This window comes from Anomalospiza imberbis, chromosome 1 (genome assembly GCF_031753505.1).
Source record: "Anomalospiza imberbis isolate Cuckoo-Finch-1a 21T00152 chromosome 1, ASM3175350v1, whole genome shotgun sequence".
NCBI lineage: Eukaryota > Metazoa > Chordata > Aves > Passeriformes > Viduidae > Anomalospiza > Anomalospiza imberbis.
In genome coordinates this window covers 63,842,229-63,867,868 of record NC_089681.1, presented here as the reverse complement: position 1 = coordinate 63,867,868, position 25,640 = coordinate 63,842,229, and positions in this window count along the sequence as shown.

Here is a 25,640-nt window from a genome sequence, read left to right as displayed (position 1 = left end):
AGGATTTTCCGGTTTGTTCTAGGGATCGCTTCTGTATTCTTAAACATTTATCATTGCGTTCAGAAGACACTGAATACCTTCTGAATTCAGCACAAGTGTGGGAGGCTCGTTGCTTTGTCTTGTGGCATTGGGGTTTTTTTAATATTTTGGATAACTTCACACGGTTTCTCTTCTCTCCTTCAGGACTGTGACTCCATTTAATGTTGTTTCATCTTCTTTTCATAAGGCCTCATTTTATCTACGGTTAGAACACCCCAATGATCACGTGGCATTCACTTTCCTTTTCCTAAAGGTCCAAGAATAGAATTCAGTAACAAAGAGAATGTTCATGGATCTTGGGGTCAACTCCCGGATTTTGCTCCTCCCTCTACATTAACACACATTTCCTTGAAAATCGTGTTGGGTTCTATGAAACTTGATATGACTGGTGTATCCCCTTTCTCCCTGCTTGAGAAATTCAGGGCATGACAACAAGCTTTCTCACCACTCAGCAAAAACCCCAATGCCTTCTCAAAGCATGCCTTTCAGAACGCCTGAGATGCAAGCACGAGCTACCTCTCATTAATCCACCACAGCCTTGGCAAGCAGAAATGAAGATCAAAATGCTTCTGCCTACTTACTGACTTCTGCTGCTGAAAATCCCCTGCATCCTGACCTTCTTTACACCCTATTGCTCTACAGTGCCTGCCAGAAGCTCTTCCTTAGAAATGGCACTCTTAGAAGGGTTCTGCTGTTACCTTCTTTGATGCCCAACCCCTCTGTGTCTCCAAAGAAGGGAAACTTGAAAGCACTCGACTCCTGAGCTGCGTCGTTCTCAGGCAAAGGTCCCAAATGGTCATCTGGGGCAGAGTCCTGCGCATCCTCTTTGTCCCAGGGTATTTCCACAGTCTTTTCTGGTTTGTTCTTTCAAGGTCCAAGCAAGTCTTTTAAATCAGCAGCAACAGAGTAATCGATTTCTTCAGGCGCTTGAGGTTGTGTGTCACTCTCTTCTCTCTTCTTCCTTTTGGCTTTACTGAAATGAGATTGTTCAAGGATAGCAACACAGCACACGTCCTTTTCCAAGACAGCTTCCCTAAGAGCCACCTTGCTCTGAATGTTTCCCTAACCATACCCAAGCTGTCACGATCCGCTTGTTGCAGGGTGTCGTGATGGCTCTTTTCACCAATCCCAAAAGTGCAAAAAGGCAAACAACAAGGGACTATCAGTTAATCACAACAAATGCACCTTTATTAAGGGCCAAAACAGTAAATGCGATAGTGGGGATCTGAAAGAAGGTCAAAGAATAGAGAGAGAGAGAGAGAGAGGGAGAAGAGGGGGATGGGAATAGCTACAAGCACAGGCGAGATCCTCAGTGGTCCGGACGATGGGGATCCACCTTGTCGTGTCGGGGAAGTCTTCAAAGTTCTGGTCAACTCAGGGGTCCAGTTATAGGCCACAGAGGAAAGAGGGGGGAGCATGCAGGACAATGAGAGGCCCTTGTGATTGCTGCGGGGGAACAGGCGAGTCCACCGAAACCACCAAAGCGAGGCGAACACAATGGAGAATAAGTCCATTGGAATTACTGAAGGGAAACAGGTCATGTCGTTAGTGGTCAGGCCACCGTTTTGCCCCCTGCCTGTAGTAGGGGTCTCAGTCTCAGTCCTTGGGAGGAGGGTTCTCAATCTTTGTCTGTCACGGTGGTAATGAGGCAGATGAGGGGTCTTCAATGAAGGACCACGGGAGTCACCCCAAAAGTTCATTTGGCGTAAGAACGGAGATTTGTAGCAGGTCGCGCGTCAGGCTGTCCCGTACTGGGTCCATGCCAGGTCCTTGCCAAGTCCTTGCCAAGTCTTCGCCAGGCCTTGTTCAGAACAGCTAACGTAACGGTACAGCAGCTGCACCTGCACTGCTGCTCTCTGCAATCCGGAACTGCAGTGGGGGAAGGGGCTTCTCCTCGTGGCAATCGGTAGGCAAATGTGGGGGCTTCAGTTGGCCTCTTGCACAAGCCCATCAAGGAGTGGCTCACTTTCAAGAGTAAGCAGTGGGGAAACACCTGAGGTTGGAGTCTAAAGGCAAGAACAAGAGTCCTTTTTAATTGGCCACATCATTTAAGTGACTTTTCACTTAATACATGGTAAGACAGAAATCAAGGTATTTAGCATAAGACTACTTTCCTGCCAGTTGAAAAGCCAAGAGCTAATATGGTTTTCTCACAGACCTGCAAATCTCAAGGACCCTGTACTGACCGATCTCACCTTCACTTCCGGCAGCGAGCGGATGACTAGAAAGAAAAGATGACACTACGTGCTGCTGTTGGAGGCCCCAGTTGAAGCCCGACGCCGCTGGCGGGAGCGGCTGCTCCTGTGGGACATCCCTGACGGTGTCCCCCTGTGCCTGGGCCTCTCAGCCCTTGCTGCTGTCCTCCTGCTCCTGTCCTGGCGACTCCTGGACCGGACAGGTTGATTCGAGGCCCGGCGCTGCAGGCGGGAGCGGCTGCATCTGGGGGATGTCCCTGAGGAAGTCTCCCTTTGCCTGGGCCTCTCCGTCCTTGGTCTTGTCCTGCTGCTCCTGTCACGGCGACTCCTGGAGCGGCCAGGTGGACTCTGGGCCTGACCTTGCTGGTGGGAGCGGCTGCATCTGGGGGATGTCCCTGACGAAGTCTCCCTTTGCCTGGGCCTCTCAGCGCTTGATGTTGTCCTGTGGCTCCTGTCCCGGCGACTCCTGGGCCGGGCAGGTGGACTTAGGGCCTGACCTTGCTGGCGGGTGCGGCTGCGTCTGGGGGATGCCTGTGACGATGTCTGCCTTCGCCTGGGCCTCTCAGTCCTTGTGGTTGTCCTGCTGCTCCTGTCACGGCGACTCCTGGAGCAGACAGGTGGACTTAGGGCCTGACCTTGCTGGCGGGTGCGGCTGTGTCTGGGGGATGCCCGTGAAGGTGTCTCCCTTCGCCTGGGCCTCTCAGTCTTTGTCATTGTCCTGTTGCTTCTGTCACGGCGACTCCTCGATCGGACGGGTCCATCTGGGGCCCGACCTTGCTGGCGAGAGCGGGTTCGGCCTCGGCCGGGCCCTGCACGTCTGGAATGGACCCTGTCCTCAGAGTCAGGGGAGCTGCTGTACGTTGAACTTGATGTGCTGAGGCTGCTGGTGTCCAGTGAGGAAGACGGCAGAGACTGCTGCCATGCTGTGTGTCGGTGGCTTCTGCGGCCGCTGGTCTCTGCAGATGAAGACCGGGGATCCAGCCCCGATGGCACCGGGGTGCGGGAGCTGGGGCTGATGGCCTCAGATTCTGAGGAGCCATGAGCAGGCTCCAGTCCTGACCGTCTTCTCCTGCTGGGGCCCCTGAGCTCTGACTCATCCCTGAAAGCTGTAAGGCCAAGCGGGAATGTCAAAGACCACCCAGGCCCGAGGCAAGCCAGGCCAGAGCAGAACCCCCAGCCCTTCAGGAGCAGAGGGGCTCTGCCAAGCCCAGCCTGGGCACTGTCCCCAGCCCAGGGGCACCGGCTGCTTTGCCTCATACCCGTTCCGAGACCAGCACAGCTGTCACACTCCCAGCTCTGTATGCGGTTTCTCAGGCCAGAGCAGAGCCTGTGGGTGCCCTCGGCAGCGCAGGAGGAGCACAGCAGCAGTTCCCAGGGCCTGGGGAGGCAAACGGGCTCATGGACAACGTGTCCACAGCACAGGATTGTCCAGACAAGTTCTTCTGTTTCTTTCCCCTTTGAGCCCTTGAAGTGACACATGTACCCTGCAGAGCCTCAGGTGCAGCTCCCCAACTTACCCCTCTTCCTCTGCCTCCTCCCTGCCTCCCGGGTAAAGGCAATCCCTGGCATTGCACCTGCTGTGCCTCTCTTCTAGATCCGCGAAGGCATCGTTGTCCTCCCACGTTGGCTCTCTGATGGAGAAAGGAAAAGCTGATGAGTTTCTGATGTCCTGCCCTCATGGAGGTACAGGTTGTCCCCGCTCTTTCTCCAGCGCTTTTCCAAGTCCCGCGTGAAGCTGAAGCCCAGACTCACGGGACAGGGCAGGGCCAGGACTGCTGGGGCAGGGCCTGGAAAAACACAGCACTTGCACCTCCTGTCCTCTGAGCCAGGCAGAAGGACACCAACCTGAAGGGAATTCGGATCCCCATGATGAACATTTGTGCAAGAAATTCTCTAATGTCCCTGCACAGGGGGCAGTGGAGGCATAAAAGACCAGCGCGCATGGCCTGTCCCTGCAGGGCAAACAGAAGCAGGGTGAGCAAGGCCCTGGTGCTGCTGAGCACCTGCTGTGCCCCGGGGCTGAGGGGGATGGCTCCTACCTGGATGCAGTCCCTGTGGAACCAGGCCCTTTTGCACGCTGGGCACACCAGGGTTCTGAAGGTCTTTCTATCCTCCACAGGCTCCATGCAGATGGGGCAATCGGTGCCCGGCTCTGCAGTTGCCTCCACGTCCTGCTCTGGACGGTGCTCAGGGCAGTAGGTGCTGAGGGAAAATGGGTGGGCAAAGTGAGAAATGTTGGATCTTCTCCCAGGGGCGACCAGGAGTGGGGAGGAGGGGTACCTGTACTCTGGAATATACTGTGTGACGCAGCCGCCCTCTTTGGCACAGGGCAGGTGGAACCATCTGCCACAGTCCTCCTGGCAACACATGATGGTTGCCCCGCTCTGGCCACAGACGCAGCAGCGCTGGAAAGAGCCAAGCAGCCCCATCAGCAGCAGCCTCGGGGCCTCCCCTGGCAGCCCCACGGCTCCGGGCAGGGCCTAGCATGTGGCCACTGCTGGGTCTCAGCCCACAGAGCCGACTGGTGGAGGAGACTCCGCTGCCAGAGCCTCTGTGCAGCTGCTGGGAGCCAGACTTTGTCCCACAGGCGGCCGGAAGGGCAGGCCTTTCATTCCAAGTGTCTGGGCTCAGCTCTGGCAAACCTCGCCTGGCACAAATCTCCCTGCTCTTGTCAGGCTCTCACCTTTTGTGCCGCCCGCCAGACTGCAATTTGGATATCTCTAGGAAGAAATCCCATGAGTCCAACACGCTCGTTCTTCTGACGAGAAAGTAGAGTGGCAAAGAACTGCAGCAAAGGGGACGAGCAGATGAGGAGAGAGAGGCAGGAATTGCCCATTGCAATGGTGGAGGGAGCACCCAGAGCCACTCACCAGACAGAACACGTGGGCACAGAGCCCATACTTCTCCAGTTTGTCACCGCACATGTCCGGGTCAGCCTCTGCACGGCGACACAGCATGCAGGCTGCAGGGGACAAAGCCAATGGCAGCGGGCACGAGCACCTCTGCGGGGCGCTTTGGCTGCAGCAGCATCGGCCCCAAGGGCTGCTCTCTCCCTGCCTGCCTGCCTTCCTGCCTGGCTGATGGGCAGGGCTGGAGGCCTTGGAGAGCAGGGGCCATTGCGGGCACGGGTGTCCCAAGAGCTGCCCCCTGGCCCAGCTGGGCCCCACCTGGGGAGGAAGGAGGCTCCCAGCCACGGCATGGCTGAGCGGCTCCTGCCTGCCCCCTGCCTCTGCTCTGGGCCCTGCGCCGCCTGCCACAAGCGTTCCTGGGCCAGGCTGTGGGAGGTTGGCATTACCCTCACCTGGCTCCCTGGCTCCAGGGCCCTCCTGCTTGCTGTAAGACATGGCGGCTCTCAGTGCTGTGTCCCTGTCCAGAAAGGCCACAGTCTCCTCCAGGTGCTGGTCCTCTCTCTCTGTGGGAGAAAGAGGAGTGTGGGGAGTTTGCCGAACAGGCCCAGAGCTACGAGGGCACTGCTCCCTGCTCAGCCCTGCGTGAGCCCTGCTCCTGTCCGCCTTCTGCTCCCGTCGTCGCCTGGAGGAAGACCGCAGTCTGCTCTGGTTGCTCCTCTGCTGATTCTGGGAAGGGAGAGGCAGGTGAGCCTGCAGCACAGGCCCAGATCCCGAGGTGTGGGGTGCCTCTGGTCCCTGGGCAGCAGCGATCCTGCCCTGCCTTCTCCTCCCGTTGTCAGGTCGCACTGACACACGGCCTGAGCCCAGCCTTGCCTTTTGAGGCCTTGGTCGCACGGGTCACAATGGCCAGGCTGACATCAGCATCGTGCAGCCAAAATTGGACGGCAATGGCCTCGGGTCCCTGGCAACCACTTGAGGCGGCCCCCTTGGGAACCCAGGTTCTGAGATGGGTGCGAAGGTTTGGTCAGCCGGGAGCCAGGCAGGGACTCCTGCAGCAAGTGCAGGGTCAAATGCCAGGCCCCAAGGCAACCATCGGGCACTGCTCTGCTGCTGCTCCTGGTGCTGCTCCTGAAAATTTCACGCAGACACAGAGCTACCTGCTCTGCCTCAACCCTGTTCAGCACTAGACAGCAGGGCACAGTAAAATGTTGTCTTGGGTGTTATGGACAAACAAACAAACAAACAACCAAAAAATTAACCTTTGAGGAACCTAGTTAAAAATGGTTGAATGTTGATACAAAGGTAAATGTTGTTAATACACGTTAAATGTTGTTAATTCAAGTAACAAATTGTGATTAGTTGTATTAAAACCCAGCACTGTTGTTGATGTACAGAGGGGGAGTGGAACCGGGGAGGAGATGGGGTGCCAATCTTTGTGGAGGGGCAGAGAAACTTTCAGGAGTATTGCATCATAGAACACAACCACAACTTAAATCAAGATTGGTGGAGAGACCAAGCAATGGGAGGAGAGAATTCCACAATGATTGGCCAAGACTGCAGCAACTGATAAGGCAATGGGCAAGGGAGAAATAGACCTATCACAGCACGGATCCTGAGCGCCCCAAGCAGGAGGCGAGAGAGAGACTTTAAAAGGCCTGGGGTGCCTAACTCCCGGGTCTTTCCTCGGAGCGGGTTTCCCTGGAAACACCCCTAGGTTACAAGTACTAAGTTGTTGAAACAGTCTCCGGACTAGCCAGAGGCTTTGCTTCCAGTTGTTCCTTTGGTAATAAACAGGCTTACTTTTTTTAATTAAATTGACTCCTTTTGGTTACTTTCAAGTTTCTTTCTAAGCATGTTCCCAACATTGGGTATATGATCAAATTATTCAAAGTCCTGCAAAGAATCACATTAAAAGCACACACAGAAATTAAAAATAAAAAAAAAAAAAAAAAAAAAAAAAAAAAAAATTAAAATTAAAATTAAAATTAAAATTAAAATTAAAATTAAAAAAAAAACCAACCAACCAACCAAACAAACAAAACCAAAAACAAATCCTGCGACAAATATTGAATTGACAACAAAAGCATATTCCTCTTCAGAAACACAGGCTAACACTTTGGGCCAATGCTTTTTCCTATTAGCTCTTTGAAAGGATTTCAAAAGTAACATTGGCAACTTCTTCAAGGAACAAAGAGGAAATGCTTCTGACCTCTAAAAGTAGATTTCTTCATTTGCTTTCGCTTTCCTTTTGGAATCCTTATGCTTTGCCTGGCATTCCAGGAAATCATGAAAATCCAACGTAATATAGAGGGAGTTTCTGAATTCAGTGTTTTTCTCAAAGACTTTCTTTACATACGTACAAGAAACTGCTCCTGTAACATAAAGAGATGCAGTGGTTTCCCTGACTGGACGTCACAAGATGACATGATACACTCCTCTGTACTAAAAAACTTCTGTTGCCTGGTAATTAGAAAGCTTCAAGATCTTCTAGAGGCTTTCCCCTGTGCAACTTCACTAGGTCCCTCTCTGCTCAACTCTCAAGCCTGTCCAGGTCTCACTGAAAGGCAGCAGCACAGCCGTGTGGTTCACCAGCCCCTGCTCCCGCTTCTGTCCCATCAGCAAACGTGCTGAGGGAGCGCTCCGCCCCTTCTGCCAGGTCACTGGGGAATAAGGCAAACAAGACTGGCCCCAGCACGGCCCCCTGAGCTCGCAGCTATCTGAGTTTGGAGCTCCACTGCCCGCTTCTCTACGCCACTGTCCCTGAGCTGCCCCATGAGCGTGATACGGGAGGCCGGGACAAAGCCTTGCTGAAGTCCCGGCTGACAACAGCCACTGCTCTCCCCTCACAAACCCAGCCAGTCAGTGCAGCAGAGGTGGCTATGAGATTGGCCAAGCATGGTTTTCTGTCGCTGTAGAGATGGACACAAGACATACACATACACCTGTGCAGTGACAACAATGGCTTCTTCTTTATTACAAGTTGTTCTCAAGTTTTATACCCCTAAAAAAGTGTGATCCTAAGGCCCTAGTTACATCAAAACAGCTCCTTCTATTCAATGGACAAAGCAATAGCTTATTGTATTTTATTGGTACAAAGCATTTAACGTCAATAATTCATTGGCAAGAGTTTACCACAAATTCTTAAGGCACGTACACTGCTGACTAAGGCACATATCCTCTAACTACAAGGAACCCTGCTGTGTTTTTCAGTTTCCACACTAACGGCCTTGCTTGCTTCCTTGCCATGGATAAACCCGCATGTTATTAATTTCTTCTTCTGCAAACTCAGTTGTTTGCCCTGCAAAACAGCTGCTAAGCCCATCCAGTTTTCCCTTCCTGTTATTCCACACGCTTAGAGATGACATCCAAGAGGAGATATTCTGCCACCTTTCTGGGGACGGAGCTGAGGCTGATGGGCCTGCAGTTTCCTGGCTCCTTCTTAGTGCCCTTTTGGAAGACTGGAGAGATGCTGGCTTTCCTCCACTGCTCACGCCTCTCTCTGGGGCTATCACCTTCCCTGACCCGCTAGCAGAGCGCCCTGTGCCAGAGGCAGGAGCAGAGACTTCCCTTGGCCCCAAAAGGCAAGGCTGGGCTCAGGCCGTGTGTCAGTGCGACCTGACAACGGGAGGAGAAGGCAGGGCAGGATCGCTGCTGCCCAGGGACCAGAGGCACCCCACACCTCGGGATCTGGGCCTGTGCTGCAGGCTCACCTGCCTCTCCCTTCCCAGAATCAGCAGAGGAACAACCAGAGCAGACTGCGGTCTCCCTCCAGGCGATGACGGGAGCAGAAGGCGGACAGGAGCAGGGCTCACGCAGGGCTGAGCAGGGAGCAGTGCCCTCGTGGCTCTGGGCCTGTTCGGCAAACTCCCCACACTCCTCTTTCTCCCACAGAGAGAGAGGACCAGCACCTGGAGGAGACTGTGGCCTTTCTGGACAGGGACACAGCACTGAGAGCCGCCATGTCTTACAGCAAGCAGGAGGGCCCTGGAGCCAGGGAGCCAGGTGAGGGCAATGCCAACCTCCCACAGCCTGGCCCAGGAACGCTTGTGGCAGGCGGCGCAGGGCCCAGAGCAGAGGCAGGGGGAGGCAGGAGCCGCTCAGCCATGCCGTGGCTGGGAGCCTCCTTCCTCCCCAGGTGGGGCCCAGCTGGGCCAGGGGGCAGCTCTTGGGACACCCGTGCCCGCAATGGCCCCTGCTCTCCAAGGCCTCCAGCCCTGCCCATCAGCCAGGCAGGAAGGCAGGCAGGCAGGGAGAGAGCAGCCCCTGGGGCCGATGCTGCTGCAGCCAAAGCGCCCCGCAGAGGTGCTCGTGCCCACTGCCATTCTCTCTGTCCCCTGCAGCCTGCATGCTGTGTCGCCGTGCAGAGGCTGACCCAGACCTGTGCTTCCCCAGGCCCTGGCAACAGCTCCTGTGCTGCCCAGGGCACCCACGGGCACTGCCAGGGCCTCACACCAACCTGAACCAGCTGGGGTGTGACAGCTCTGCTGCTCTGGGCACGGCTCTCGGGCAAAGCAGCCGCGTGTCCCTGGGCTGGGGGCAGAGCCCAGGTCGGGCTTGGCAGAGCCTGTCCGCTCCTGGAGGGCTGGCGGCACTGCTCTGGTCCGGCCTGGCCCGGGTCTGGGGGGCCTTTGACATTCCTGCTTGCCCTTACAGCCGCCAGGGATCAGCTGGAGCTCAATGGCCCCAGCCTGGCCGGACAGTCAGGACTGGAGCCTTCCCGTGGCTCCCCAGCACCCAAGACCATCAGCTCCAGCTGGGAAACACTGCCTAACAGGGTTTGCCAATATTTTTTCCTGTTAGATCGTTGAAGGGATTTTGAAAGTGACGTTGTTTGGCAACTTCTTCAAGGAACAGAAGTGGTGCGCTTCTAATCAGTAAAAGGTTTATTGGTTTCCTTGGACTTTCTATCTGGTATCCTTATGCTTCCTTCGGCGTTCCGGAAAATAATGAAAATCTAACAAATTCTTGGGAGAAGGTTCTGAATCCACTAGTAGGAGAAGTCTCTAAATTCACTCTTTCTCTTAAATACATTCTTTACATATAGTTAAGTAGCTGTTCCTGTAACAGACAAAAATGCCGTGGTTTACCTGACTGGAGAACACCACAGGATGTTATACACACCGGCACACTAAAACACTTTTGTTCCCGGGGAGTTACAAAGTTGCAGGCTCTTCTCGAGGGCCTGAGTTAATTCTGCATGCCCCTTCATACCTGCATTCCCTCCCCATGCTCAGCTTTCACCTAGAGTTCCCCGGGGAACGGATCTTACATACTCACCTCAAGCGATAATCTACGTCTGTCTTCCCAGACCTCTTTTTCTTCACTGAGCTCTGCAGATCTGCAAAATAACTTTGGGCCCTCTGCACAAAAGAAAGAACCAATTAATAGGCTTAAACACTTCTGATTGTGCTGCTGCTTCTAACAGTCATGGACAACACAGCAATCGTGTTCTCCAGAAGTCAATTCTTCACATCCTTCCTGTTCTCTTGCCCCCCCACCAGACGTTGGCTCCAACAGAAATGTTCCCTACTGCAGCCTGGTGTACAAAGAACCATGAAAGGCAGCAGCAGTTTTCCTCAGCATGCTGCAATCTAAATTGCAGTGAAATAGCAGCTGTTTCATTAGAAGCTCAGCACCAAGATCGCACCTCTTCCCCCAGAACTGAGGCCTGCGAAGGACTGAGCTCTCCATCGTAACACACCCTGTAAATCAGACGGGCTGGAAGATTGCTGGGCACTAACTGGATGAACACAGCAATACATTTCAGCAGCGTTATCAAATCAGTCTCGAGAAAGGCACATCATTTCAGCCTGTCTTACGACTCTGTTCTACAAAACATGTAACAAGCAATTGTTTTGCTGGCCTTTGCAACTTTGGGGGACTCTGTAGGTTTCCTTTGGTTGTTGTTTTCTTTGTTTCTAAATACAAAATTGACTGGATTCGGAAGAGAAAACCCCAGATTCATCAGGACCAAGAAGCACAGGGACATATGTGGCTGACAAGAACACTCAACATTCCTAATGGTAACACCAGAAAGGCAGGAAAAAGTGAAAGATGATATAAATACCTGAAAGGATCCAAACTATCTAGGTAAACTGTCAAGTGGCTAATGTTTTGGTAAGCTCTAAAAGTCCAGATTCCTATTAGGCAATTATCTGAAAGAAAAGAAAGCCAGAAATCTGCTTGGCCTTTATTTTACCAGGACTTTCTCAGGGGATTCTACCACAACTTTGACCGCAAGTAAGGATGCCAGATTTTGACTAGAAAACATTCATAAGCAGGCAGCATTTTTTCCTCCTCACGGAATTCCAGGAACAGTTAAAAAAAAATACAGAAGGGGGTGAAGAACTTCCGTCGTACCTCTCAGGCGTTCATCATCTTTGGAGAAGAAGAAAACTCTAGCCCTTTCTGTGCGTGGTAAAGAAAGAAACCTAGACAAGTACAAAGGGATTTTAGCATCCTAAATTGTACTATCAAATTCCATGAACACAAGTTAAAACTGTAGCGCTTCAGAGAAATGGTGTCCGTTGAAAAGCTTTATTCCCTAGTAACCAAAGAGAGCCTTCTATAAAAAAAACCCCAAACCACTTCTTGAAAGAAACCTGACTGTGTCTTTGGCTTTTGGCCAAACTCAGTTTGGAGTTGGTCAAGCCAAAAGGACCAAGTTAATTTCTTGTGCTCAATGTCTCTCTTCTCATATTCAACTTCACATCAAATGGGCTGCTGGCAATTTTGACTCTGGGCAGCCCAAATGGTTTTCCAAGATGACTTTCATTGCTCAGAGGTGTGCAATGTCAGCTTCCCATTTCCCGAGTGCTGCTCTTAACATTCCCACAGCATCCAACTACTACAGCCAAGTAGACAACAAATAGAAAGGGAACTTGCATTTCTTGGTGCTTTTCAATTTCTCACGTCTCAGGCTCACCATCACCCTCAGAACTGCTGTCTTGGAAACGTGAATCCTCTTGCCATGCGACTTTTGCCGGCTTGATGGTTCCAAGTCCGCAAGACTCTGCAATAACTGCACCAAAAATAGAAACAAAGCCAAAATCAGATTATTCCTCCACTTGTCAGGAAAAATTCCTCCTTTCAAGACAAATACTTACAGTGGAGAAGAGAGATTTAGGAAGGACAGAATCTGCTCCTGCCTGATTTCCTGAGCTACATCTCTGCTCCAGGATTTTCCGGTTTGTTCTAGGGATCGCTTCTGTATTCTTAAACATTTATCATTGCGTTCAGAAGACACTGAATACCTTCTGAATTCAGCACAAGTGTGGGAGGCTCGTTGCTTTGTCTTGTGGCATTGGGGTTTTTTTAATATTTTGGATAACTTCACACGGTTTCTCTTCTCTCCTTCAGGACTGTGACTCCATTTAATGTTGTTTCATCTTCTTTTCATAAGGCCTCATTTTATCTACGGTTAGAACACCCCAATGATCACGTGGCATTCACTTTCCTTTTCCTAAAGGTCCAAGAATAGAATTCAGTAACAAAGAGAATGTTCATGGATCTTGGGGTCAACTCCCGGATTTTGCTCCTCCCTCTACATTAACACACATTTCCTTGAAAATCGTGTTGGGTTCTATGAAACTTGATATGACTGGTGTATCCCCTTTCTCCCTGCTTGAGAAATTCAGGGCATGACAACAAGCTTTCTCACCACTCAGCAAAAACCCCAATGCCTTCTCAAAGCATGCCTTTCAGAACGCCTGAGATGCAAGCACGAGCTACCTCTCATTAATCCACCACAGCCTTGGCAAGCAGAAATGAAGATCAAAATGCTTCTGCCTACTTACTGACTTCTGCTGCTGAAAATCCCCTGCATCCTGACCTTCTTTACACCCTATTGCTCTACAGTGCCTGCCAGAAGCTCTTCCTTAGAAATGGCACTCTTAGAAGGGTTCTGCTGTTACCTTCTTTGATGCCCAACCCCTCTGTGTCTCCAAAGAAGGGAAACTTGAAAGCACTCGACTCCTGAGCTGCGTCGTTCTCAGGCAAAGGTCCCAAATGGTCATCTGGGGCAGAGTCCTGCGCATCCTCTTTGTCCCAGGGTATTTCCACAGTCTTTTCTGGTTTGTTCTTTCAAGGTCCAAGCAAGTCTTTTAAATCAGCAGCAACAGAGTAATCGATTTCTTCAGGCGCTTGAGGTTGTGTGTCACTCTCTTCTCTCTTCTTCCTTTTGGCTTTACTGAAATGAGATTGTTCAAGGATAGCAACACAGCACACGTCCTTTTCCAAGACAGCTTCCCTAAGAGCCACCTTGCTCTGAATGTTTCCCTAACCATACCCAAGCTGTCACGATCCGCTTGTTGCAGGGTGTCGTGATGGCTCTTTTCACCAATCCCAAAAGTGCAAAAAGGCAAACAACAAGGGACTATCAGTTAATCACAACAAATGCACCTTTATTAAGGGCCAAAACAGTAAATGCGATAGTGGGGATCTGAAAGAAGGTCAAAGAATAGAGAGAGAGAGAGAGAGAGGGAGAAGAGGGGGATGGGAATAGCTACAAGCACAGGCGAGATCCTCAGTGGTCCGGACGATGGGGATCCACCTTGTCGTGTCGGGGAAGTCTTCAAAGTTCTGGTCAACTCAGGGGTCCAGTTATAGGCCACAGAGGAAAGAGGGGGGAGCATGCAGGACAATGAGAGGCCCTTGTGATTGCTGCGGGGGAACAGGCGAGTCCACCGAAACCACCAAAGCGAGGCGAACACAATGGAGAATAAGTCCATTGGAATTACTGAAGGGAAACAGGTCATGTCGTTAGTGGTCAGGCCACCGTTTTGCCCCCTGCCTGTAGTAGGGGTCTCAGTCTCAGTCCTTGGGAGGAGGGTTCTCAATCTTTGTCTGTCACGGTGGTAATGAGGCAGATGAGGGGTCTTCAATGAAGGACCACGGGAGTCACCCCAAAAGTTCATTTGGCGTAAGAACGGAGATTTGTAGCAGGTCGCGCGTCAGGCTGTCCCGTACTGGGTCCATGCCAGGTCCTTGCCAAGTCCTTGCCAAGTCTTCGCCAGGCCTTGTTCAGAACAGCTAACGTAACGGTACAGCAGCTGCACCTGCACTGCTGCTCTCTGCAATCCGGAACTGCAGTGGGGGAAGGGGCTTCTCCTCGTGGCAATCGGTAGGCAAATGTGGGGGCTTCAGTTGGCCTCTTGCACAAGCCCATCAAGGAGTGGCTCACTTTCAAGAGTAAGCAGTGGGGAAACACCTGAGGTTGGAGTCTAAAGGCAAGAACAAGAGTCCTTTTTAATTGGCCACATCATTTAAGTGACTTTTCACTTAATACATGGTAAGACAGAAATCAAGGTATTTAGCATAAGACTACTTTCCTGCCAGTTGAAAAGCCAAGAGCTAATATGGTTTTCTCACAGACCTGCAAATCTCAAGGACCCTGTACTGACCGATCTCACCTTCACTTCCGGCAGCGAGCGGATGACTAGAAAGAAAAGATGACACTACGTGCTGCTGTTGGAGGCCCCAGTTGAAGCCCGACGCCGCTGGCGGGAGCGGCTGCTCCTGTGGGACATCCCTGACGGTGTCCCCCTGTGCCTGGGCCTCTCAGCCCTTGCTGCTGTCCTCCTGCTCCTGTCCTGGCAACTCCTGGACCGGACAGGTTGATTCGAGGCCCGGCGCTGCAGGCGGGAGCGGCTGCATCTGGGGGATGTCCCTGAGGAAGTCTCCCTTTGCCTGGGCCTCTCCGTCCTTGGTCTTGTCCTGCTGCTCCTGTCACGGCGACTCCTGGAGCGGCCAGGTGGACTCTGGGCCTGACCTTGCTGGTGGGAGCGGCTGCATCTGGGGGATGTCCCTGACGAAGTCTCCCTTTGCCTGGGCCTCTCAGCGCTTGATGTTGTCCTGTGGCTCCTGTCCCGGCGACTCCTGGGCCGGGCAGGTGGACTTAGGGCCTGACCTTGCTGGCGGGTGCGGCTGCGTCTGGGGGATGCCTGTGACGATGTCTGCCTTCGCCTGGGCCTCTCAGTCCTTGTGGTTGTCCTGCTGCTCCTGTCACGGCGACTCCTGGAGCAGACAGGTGGACTTAGGGCCTGACCTTGCTGGCGGGTGCGGCTGTGTCTGGGGGATGCCCGTGAAGGTGTCTCCCTTCGCCTGGGCCTCTCAGTCTTTGTCATTGTCCTGTTGCTTCTGTCACGGCGACTCCTCGATCGGACGGGTCCATCTGGGGCCCGACCTTGCTGGCGAGAGCGGGTTCGGCCTCGGCCGGGCCCTGCACGTCTGGAATGGACCCTGTCCTCAGAGTCAGGGGAGCTGCTGTACGTTGAACTTGATGTGCTGAGGCTGCTGGTGTCCAGTGAGGAAGACGGCAGAGACTGCTGCCATGCTGTGTGTCGGTGGCTTCTGCGGCCGCTGGTCTCTGCAGATGAAGACCGGGGATCCAGCCCCGATGGCACCGGGGTGCGGGAGCTGGGGCTGATGGCCTCAGATTCTGAGGAGCCATGAGCAGGCTCCAGTCCTGACCGTCTTCTCCTGCTGGGGCCCCTGAGCTCTGACTCATCCCTGAAAGCTGTAAGGCCAAGCGGGAATGTCAAAGACCACCCAGGCCCGAGGCAAGCCAGGCCAGAGCAGAACCCCCAGCCCTTCAGGAGCAGAGGGGCTCTGCCAAGCCCAGCCTGGGCACTGTCCCCAGCCCAGGGGCACCGGCTGCTTTGCCTCATACCCGTTCCGAGACCAGCACAGCTGTCACACTCCCAGCTCTGTATGCGGTTTCTCAGGCCAGAGCAGAGCCTGTGGGTGCCCTCGGCAGCGCAGGAGGAGCACAGCAGCAGTTCCCAGGGCCTGGGGAGGCAAACGGGCTCATGGACAACGTGTCCACAGCACAGGATTGTCCAGACAAGTTCTTCTGTTTCTTTCCCCTTTGAGCCCTTGAAGTGACACATGTACCCTGCAGAGCCTCAGGTGCAGCTCCCCAACTTACCCCTCTTCCTCTGCCTCCTCCCTGCCTCCCGGGTAAAGGCAATCCCTGGCATTGCACCTGCTGTGCCTCTCTTCTAGATCCGCGAAGGCATCGTTGTCCTCCCACGTTGGCTCTCTGATGGAGAAAGGAAAAGCTGATGAGTTTCTGATGTCCTGCCCTCATGGAGGTACAGGTTGTCCCCGCTCTTTCTCCAGCGCTTTTCCAAGTCCCGCGTGAAGCTGAAGCCCAGACTCACGGGACAGGGCAGGGCCAGGACTGCTGGGGCAGGGCCTGGAAAAACACAGCACTTGCACCTCCTGTCCTCTGAGCCAGGCAGAAGGACACCAACCTGAAGGGAATTCGGATCCCCATGATGAACATTTGTGCAAGAAATTCTCTAATGTCCCTGCACAGGGGGCAGTGGAGGCATAAAAGACCAGCGCGCATGGCCTGTCCCTGCAGGGCAAACAGAAGCAGGGTGAGCAAGGCCCTGGTGCTGCTGAGCACCTGCTGTGCCCCGGGGCTGAGGGGGATGGCTCCTACCTGGATGCAGTCCCTGTGGAACCAGGCCCTTTTGCACGCTGGGCACACCAGGGTTCTGAAGGTCTTTCTATCCTCCACAGGCTCCATGCAGATGGGGCAATCGGTGCCCGGCTCTGCAGTTGCCTCCACGTCCTGCTCTGGACGGTGCTCAGGGCAGTAGGTGCTGAGGGAAAATGGGTGGGCAAAGTGAGAAATGTTGGATCTTCTCCCAGGGGCGACCAGGAGTGGGGAGGAGGGGTACCTGTACTCTGGAATATACTGTGTGACGCAGCCGCCCTCCTTGGCACAGGGCAGGTGGAACCATCTGCCACAGTCCTCCTGGCAACACATGATGGTTGCCCCGCTCTGGCCACAGACGCAGCAGCGCTGGAAAGAGCCAAGCAGCCCCATCAGCAGCAGCCTCGGGGCCTCCCCTGGCAGCCCCACGGCTCCGGGCAGGGCCTAGCATGTGGCCACTGCTGGGTCTCAGCCCACAGAGCCGACTGGTGGAGGAGACTCCGCTGCCAGAGCCTCTGTGCAGCTGCTGGGAGCCAGACTTTGTCCCACAGGCGGCCGGAAGGGCAGGCCTTTCATTCCAAGTGTCTGGGCTCAGCTCTGGCAAACCTCGCCTGGCACAAATCTCCCTGCTCTTGTCAGGCTCTCACCTTTTGTGCCGCCCGCCAGACTGCAATTTGGATATCTCTAGGAAGAAATCCCATGAGTCCAACACGCTCGTTCTTCTGACGAGAAAGTAGAGTGGCAAAGAACTGCAGCAAAGGGGATGAGCAGATGAGGAGAGAGAGGCAGGAATTGCCCATTGCAATGGTGGAGGGAGCACCCAGAGCCACTCACCAGACAGAACACGTGGGCACAGAGCCCATACTTCTCCAGTTTGTCACCGCACATGTCCGGGTCAGCCTCTGCACGGCGACACAGCATGCAGGCTGCAGGGGACAAAGCCAATGGCAGCGGGCACGAGCACCTCTGCGGGGCGCTTTGGCTGCAGCAGCATCGGCCCCAAGGGCTGCTCTCTCCCTGCCTGCCTGCCTTCCTGCCTGGCTGATGGGCAGGGCTGGAGGCCTTGGAGAGCAGGGGCCATTGCGGGCACGGGTGTCCCAAGAGCTGCCCCCTGGCCCAGCTGGGCCCCACCTGGGGAGGAAGGAGGCTCCCAGCCACGGCATGGCTGAGCGGCTCCTGCCTGCCCCCTGCCTCTGCTCTGGGCCCTGCGCCGCCTGCCACAAGCGTTCCTGGGCCAGACTGTGGGAGGTTGGCATTGCCCTCACCTGGCTCCCTGGCTCCAGGGCCCTCCTGCTTGCTGTAAGACATGGCGGCTCTCAGTGCTGTGTCCCTGTCCAGAAAGGCCACAGTCTCCTCCAGGTGCTGGTCCTCTCTCTCTGTGGGAGAAAGAGGAGTGTGGGGAGTTTGCCGAACAGGCCCAGAGCCACGAGGGCACTGCTCCCTGCTCAGCCCTGCGTGAGCCCTGCTCCTGTCCGCCTTCTGCTCCCGTCGTCGCCTGGAGGAAGACCGCAGTCTGCTCTGGTTGCTCCTCTGCTGATTCTGGGAAGGGAGAGGCAGGTGAGCCTGCAGCACAGGCCCAGATCCCGAGGTGTGGGGTGCCTCTGGTCCCTGGGCAGCAGCGATCCTGCCCTGCCTTCTCCTCCCGTTGTCAGGTCGCACTGACACACGGCCTGAGCCCAGCCTTGCCTTTTGAGGCCTTGGTCGCACGGGTCACAATGGCCAGGCTGACATCAGCATCGTGCAGCCAAAATTGGACGGCAATGGCCTCGGGTCCCTGGCAACCACTTGAGGCGGCCCCCTTGGGAACCCAGGTTCTGAGATGGGTGCGAAGGTTTGGTCAGCCGGGAGCCAGGCAGGGACTCCTGCAGCAAGTGCAGGGTCAAATGCCAGGCCCCAAGGCAACCATCGGGCACTGCTCTGCTGCTGCTCCTGGTGCTGCTCCTGAAAATTTCACGCAGACACAGAGCTACCTGCTCTGCCTCAACCCTGTTCAGCACTGGACAGCAGGGCACAGTAAAATGTTGTCTTGGGTGTTATGGACAAACAAACAAACAAACAACCAAAAAATTAACCTTTGAGGAACCTAGTTAAAAATGGTTGAATGTTGATACAAAGGTAAATGTTGTTAATACACGTTAAATGTTGTTAATTCAAGTAACAAATTGTGATTAGTTGTATTAAAACCCAGCACTGTTGTTGATGTACAGAGGGGGAGTGGAACCGGGGAGGAGATGGGGTGCCAATCTTTGTGGAGGGGCAGAGAAACTTTCAGGAGTATTGCATCATAGAACACAACCACAACTTAAATCAAGATTGGTGGAGAGACCAAGCAATGGGAGGAGAGAATTCCACAATGATTGGCCAAGACTGCAGCAACTGATAAGGCAATGGGCAAGGGAGAAATAGACCTATCACAGCACGGATCCTGAGCGCCCCAAGCAGGAGGCGAGAGAGAGACTTTAAAAGGCCTGGGGTGCCTAACTCCCGGGTCTTTCCTCGGAGCGGGTTTCCCTGGAAACACCCCTAGGTTACAAGTACTAAGTTGTTGAAACAGTCTCCGGACTAGCCAGAGGCTTTGCTTCCAGTTGTTCCTTTGGTAATAAACAGGCTTACTTTTTTTAATTAAATTGACTCCTTTTGGTTACTTTCAAGTTTCTTTCTAAGCATGTTCCCAACATTGGGTATATGATCAAATTATTCAAAGTCCTGCAAAGAATCACATTAAAAGCACACACAGAAATTAAAAATAAAAATAAAAAAAAAAAAAAAAATAAAAATAAAAATAAAAATAAAAATAAAAATAAAAATAAAAATAAAAATAAAAATTAAAATTAAAATTAAAATTAAAATTAAAAAAAAACCAACCAACCAAACAAACAAACAAAACCAAAAACAAATCCTGCGACAAATATTGAATTGACAAAAAAAGCATATTCCTCTTCAGAAACACAGGCTAACACTTTGGGCCAATGCTTTTTCCTATTAGCTCTTTGAAAGGATTTCAAAAGTAACATTGGCAACTTCTTCAAGGAACAAAGAGGAAATGCTTCTGACCTCTAAAAGTAGATTTCTTCATTTGCTTTCGCTTTCCTTTTGGAATCCTTACGCTTTGCCTGGCATTCCAGGAAATCATGAAAATCCAACGTAATATAGAGGGAGTTTCTGAATTCAGTGTTTTTCTCAAAGACTTTCTTTACATACGTACAAGAAACTGCTCCTGTAACATAAAGAGATGCAGTGGTTTCCCTGACTGGACGTCACAAGATGACATGATACACTCCTCTGTACTAAAAAACTTCTGTTGCCTGGTAATTAGAAAGCTTCAAGATCTTCTAGAGGCTTTCCCCTGTGCAACTTCACTAGGTCCCTCTCTGCTCAACTCTCAAGCCTGTCCAGGTCTCACTGAAAGGCAGCAGCACAGCCGTGTGGTTCACCAGCCCCTGCTCCCGCTTCTGTCCCATCAGCAAACGTGCTGAGGGAGCGCTCCGCCCCTTCTGCCAGGTCACTGGGGAATAAGGCAAACAAGACTGGCCCCAGCACGGCCCCCTGAGCTCGCAGCTATCTGAGTTTGGAGCTCCACTGCCCGCTTCTCTACGCCACTGTCCCTGAGCTGCCCCATGAGCGTGATACGGGAGGCCGGGACAAAGCCTTGCTGAAGTCCCGGCTGAAAACAGCCACTGCTCTCCCCTCACAAACCCAGCCAGTCAGTGCAGCAGAGGTGGCTATGAGATTGGCCAAGCATGGTTTTCTGTCGCTGTAGAGATGGACACAAGACATACACATACACCTGTGCAGTGACAACAATGGCTTCTTCTTTATTACAAGTTGTTCTCAAATTTTATACCCCTAAAAAAGTGTGATCCTAAGGCCCTAGTTACATCAAAACAGCTCCTTCTATTCAATGGACAAAGCAATAGCTTATTGTATTTTATTGGTACAAAGCATTTAACGTCAATAATTCATTGGCAAGAGTTTACCACAAATTCTTAAGGCACGTACACTGCTGACTAAGGCACATATCCTCTAACTACAAGGAACCCTGCTGTGTTTTTCAGTTTCCACACTAACGGCCTTGCTTGCTTCCTTGCCATGGATAAACCCGCATGTTATTAATTTCTTCTTCTGCAAACTCAGTTGTTTGCCCTGCAAAACAGCTGCTAAGCCCATCCAGTTTTCCCTTCCTGTTATTCCACACGCTTAGAGATGACATCCAAGAGGAGATATTCTGCCACCTTTCTGGGGACGGAGCTGAGGCTGATGGGCCTGCAGTTTCCTGGCTCCTTCTTAGTGCCCTTTTGGAAGACTGGAGAGATGCTGGCTTTCCTCCACTGCTCACGCCTCTCTCTGGGGCTATCACCTTCCCTGACCCGCTAGCAGAGCGCCCTGTGCCAGAGGCAGGAGCAGAGACTTCCCTTGGCCCCAAAAGGCAAGGCTGGGCTCAGGCCGTGTGTCAGTGCGACCTGACAACGGGAGGAGAAGGCAGGGCAGGGTCGCTGCTGCCCAGGGACCAGAGGCACCCCACACCTCGGGATCTGGGCCTGTGCTGCAGGCTCACCTGCCTCTCCCTTCCCAGAATCAGCAGAGGAACAACCAGAGCAGACTGCGGTCTTCCTCCAGGCGACGACGGGAGCAGAAGGCGGACAGGAGCAGGGCTCACGCAGGGCTGAGCAGGGAGCAGTGCCCTCGTGGCTCTGGGCCTGTTCGGCAAACTCCCCACACTCCTCTTTCTCCCACAGAGAGAGAGGACCAGCACCTGGAGGAGACTGTGGCCTTTCTGGACAGGGACACAGCACTGAGAGCCGCCATGTCTTACAGCAAGCAGGAGGGCCCTGGAGCCAGGGAGCCAGGTGAGGGCAATGCCAACCTCCCACAGCCTGGCCCAGGAACGCTTGTGGCAGGCGGCGCAGGGCCCAGAGCAGAGGCAGGGGGAGGCAGGAGCCGCTCAGCCATGCCGTGGCTGGGAGCCTCCTTCCTCCCCAGGTGGGGCCCAGCTGGGCCAGGGGGCAGCTCTTGGGACACCCGTGCCCGCAATGGCCCCTGCTCTCCAAGGCCTCCAGCCCTGCCCATCAGCCAGGCAGGAAGGCAGGCAGGCAGGGAGAGAGCAGCCCCTGGGGCCGATGCTGCTGCAGCCAAAGCGCCCCGCAGAGGTGCTCGTGCCCACTGCCATTCTCTCTGTCCCCTGCAGCCTGCATGCTGTGTCGCCGTGCAGAGGCTGACCCGGACCTGTGCTTCCCCAGGCCCTGGCAACAGCTCCTGTGCTGCCCAGGGCACCCACGGGCACTGCCAGGGCCTCACACCAACCTGAACCAGCTGGGGTGTGACAGCTCTGCTGCTCTGGGCACGGCTCTCGGGCAAAGCAGCCGCGTGTCCCTGGGCTGGGGGCAGAGCCCAGGTCGGGCTTGGCAGAGCCTGTCCGCTCCTGGAGGGCTGGCGGCACTGCTCTGGTCCGGCCTGGCCCGGGTCTGGGGGGCCTTTGACATTCCTGCTTGCCCTTACAGCCGCCAGGGATCAGCTGGAGCTCAATGGCCCCAGCCTGGCCGGACAGTCAGGACTGGAGCCTTCCCGTGGCTCCCCAGCACCCAAGACCATCAGCTCCAGCTGGGAAACACTGCCTAACAGGGTTTGCCAATATTTTTTCCTGTTAGATCGTTGAAGGGATTTTGAAAGTGACGTTGTTTGGCAACTTCTTCAAGGAACAGAAGTGGTGCGCTTCTAATCAGTAAAAGGTTTATTGGTTTCCTTGGACTTTCTATCTGGTATCCTTATGCTTCCTTCGGCGTTCCAGAAAATAATGAAAATCTAACAAATTCTTGGGAGAAGGTTCTGAATCCACTAGTAGGAGAAGTCTCTAAATTCACTCTTTCTCTTAAATACATTCTTTACATATAGTTAAGTAGCTGTTCCTGTAACAGACAAAAATGCCGTGGTTTACCTGACTGGAGAACACCACAGGATGTTATACACACCGGCACACTAAAACACTTTTGTTCCCGGGGAGTTACAAAGTTGCAGGCTCTTCTCGAGGGCCTGAGTTAATTCTGCATGCCCCTTCATACCTGCATTCCCTCCCCATGCTCAGCTTTCACCTAGAGTTCCCCGGGGAACGGATCTTACATACTCACCTCAAGCGATAATCTACGTCTGTCTTCCCAGACCTCTTTTTCTTCACTGAGCTCTGCAGATCTGCAAAATAACTTTGGGCCCTCTGCACAAAAGAAAGAACCAATTAATAGGCTTAAACACTTCTGATTGTGCTGCTGCTTCTAACAGTCATGGACAACACAGCAATCGTGTTCTCCAGAAGTCAATTCTTCACATCCTTCCTGTTCTCTTGCCCCCCCACCAGACGTTGGCTCCAACAGAAGTGTTCCCTACTGCAGCCTGGTGTACAAAGAACCATGAAAGGCAGCAGCAGTTTTCCTCAGCATGCTGCAATCTAAATTGCAGTGAAATAGCAGCTGTTTCATTAGAAGCTCAGCACCAAGATCGCACCTCTTCCCCCAGAACTGAGGCCTGCGAAGGACTGAGCTCTCCATCGTAACACACCCTGTAAATCAGACGGGCTGGAAGATTGCTGGGCACTAACTGGATGAACACAGCAATACATTTCAGCAGCGTTATCAAATCAGTCTCGAGAAAGGCACATCATTTCAGCCTGTCTTACGACTCTGTTCTACAAAACATGTAACAAGCAATTGTTTTGCTGGCCTTTGCAACTTTGGGGGACTCTGTAGGTTTCCTTTGGTTGTTGTTTTCTTTGTTTCTAAATACAAAATTGACTGGATTCAGAAGAGAAAACCCCAGATTCATCAGGACCAAGAAGCACAGGGACATATGTGGCTGACAAGAACACTCAACATTCCTAATGGTAACACCAGAAAGGCAGGAAAAAGTGAAAGATGATATAAATACCTGAAAGGATCCAAACTATCTAGGTAAACTGTCAAGTGGCTAATGTTTTGGTAAGCTCTAAAAGTCCAGATTCCTATTAGGCAATTATCTGAAAGAAAAGAAAGCCAGAAATCTGCTTGGCCTTTATTTTACCAGGACTTTCTCAGGGGATTCTACCACAACTTTGACTGCAAGTAAGGATGCCAAATTTTGACTAGAAAACATTCATAAGCAGGCAGCATTTTTTCCTCCTCACGGAATTCCAGGAACAGTTAAAAAAAAATACAGAAGGGGGTGAAGAACTTCCGTCGTACCTCTCAGGCGTTCATCATCTTTGGAGAAGAAGAAAACTCTAGCCCTTTCTGTGCGTGGTAAAGAAAGAAACCTAGACAAGGACAAAGGGATTTTAGCATCCTAAATTGTACTATCAAATTCCATGAACACAAGTTAAAACTGTAGCGCTTCAGAGAAATGGTGTCCGTTGAAAAGCTTTATTCCCTAGTAACCAAAGAGAGCCTTCTATAAAAAAAACCCCAAACCACTTCTTGAAAGAAACCTGACTGTGTCTTTGGCTTTTGGCCAAACTCAGTTTGGAGTTGGTCAAGCCAAAAGGACCAAGTTAATTTCTTGTGCTCAATGTCTCTCTTCTCATATTCAACTTCACATCAAATGGGCTGCTGGCAATTTTGACTCTGGGCAGCCCAAATGGTTTTCCAAGATGACTTTCATTGCTCAGAGGTGTGCAATGTCAGCTTCCCATTTCCCGAGTGCTGCTCTTAACATTCCCACAGCATCCAACTACTACAGCCAAGTAGACAACAAATAGAAAGGGAACTTGCATTTCTTGGTGCTTTTCAATTTCTCACGTCTCAGGCTCACCATCACCCTCAGAACTGCTGTCTTGGAAACGTGAATCCTCTTGCCATGCGACTTTTGCCGGCTTGATGGTTCCAAGTCCGCAAGACTCTGCAATAACTGCACCAAAAATAGAAACAAAGCCAAAATCAGATTATTCCTCCACTTGTCAGGAAAAATTCCTCCTTTCAAGACAAATACTTACAGTGGAGAAGACAGATTTAGGAAGGACAGAATCTGCTCCTGCCTGATTTCCTGAGCTACATCTCTGCTCCAGGATTTTCCGGTTTGTTCTAGGGATCGCTTCTGTATTCTTAAACATTTATCATTGCGTTCAGAAGACACTGAATACCTTCTGAATTCAGCACAAGTGTGGGAGGCTCGTTGCTTTGTCTTGTGGCATTGGGGTTTTTTTAATATTTTTGATAACTTCACACGGTTTCCCTTCTCTCCTTCAGGACTGTGACTCCATTTAATGTTGTTTCATCTTCTTTTCATAAGGCCTCATTTTATCTACGGTTAGAACACCCCAATGATCACGTGGCATTCACTTTCCTTTTCCTAAAGGTCCAAGAATAGAATTCAGTAACAAAGAGAATGTTCATGGATCTTGGGGTCAACTCCCGGATTTTGCTCCTCCCTCTACATTAACACACATTTCCTTGAAAATCGTGTTGGGTTCTATGAAACTTGATATGACTGGTGTATCCCCTTTCTCCCTGCTTGAGAAATTCAGGGCATGACAACAAGCTTTCTCACCACTCAGCAAAAACCCCAATGCCTTCTCAAAGCATGCCTTTCAGAACGCCTGAGATGCAAGCACGAGCTACCTCTCATTAATCCACCACAGCCTTGGCAAGCAGAAATGAAGATCAAAATGCTTCTGCCTACTTACTGACTTCTGCTGCTGAAAATCCCCTGCATCCTGACCTTCTTTACACCCTATTGCTCTACAGTGCCTGCCAGAAGCTCTTCCTTAGAAATGGCACTCTTAGAAGGGTTCTGCTGTTACCTTCTTTGATGCCCAACCCCTCTGTGTCTCCAAAGAAGGGAAACTTGAAAGCACTCGACTCCTGAGCTGCGTCGTTCTCAGGCAAAAGTCCCAAATGGTCATCTGGGGCAGAGTCCTGCGCATCCTCTTTGTCCCAGGGTATTTCCACAGTCTTTTCTGGTTTGTTCTTTCAAGGTCCAAGCAAGTCTTTTAAATCAGCAGCAATAGAGTAATCGATTTCTTCAGGCGCTTGAGGTTGTGTGTCACTCTCTTCTCTCTTCTTCCTTTTGGCTTTACTGAAATGAGATTGTTCAAGGATAGCAACACAGCACACGTCCTTTTCCAAGACAGCTTCCCTAAGAGCCACCTTGCTC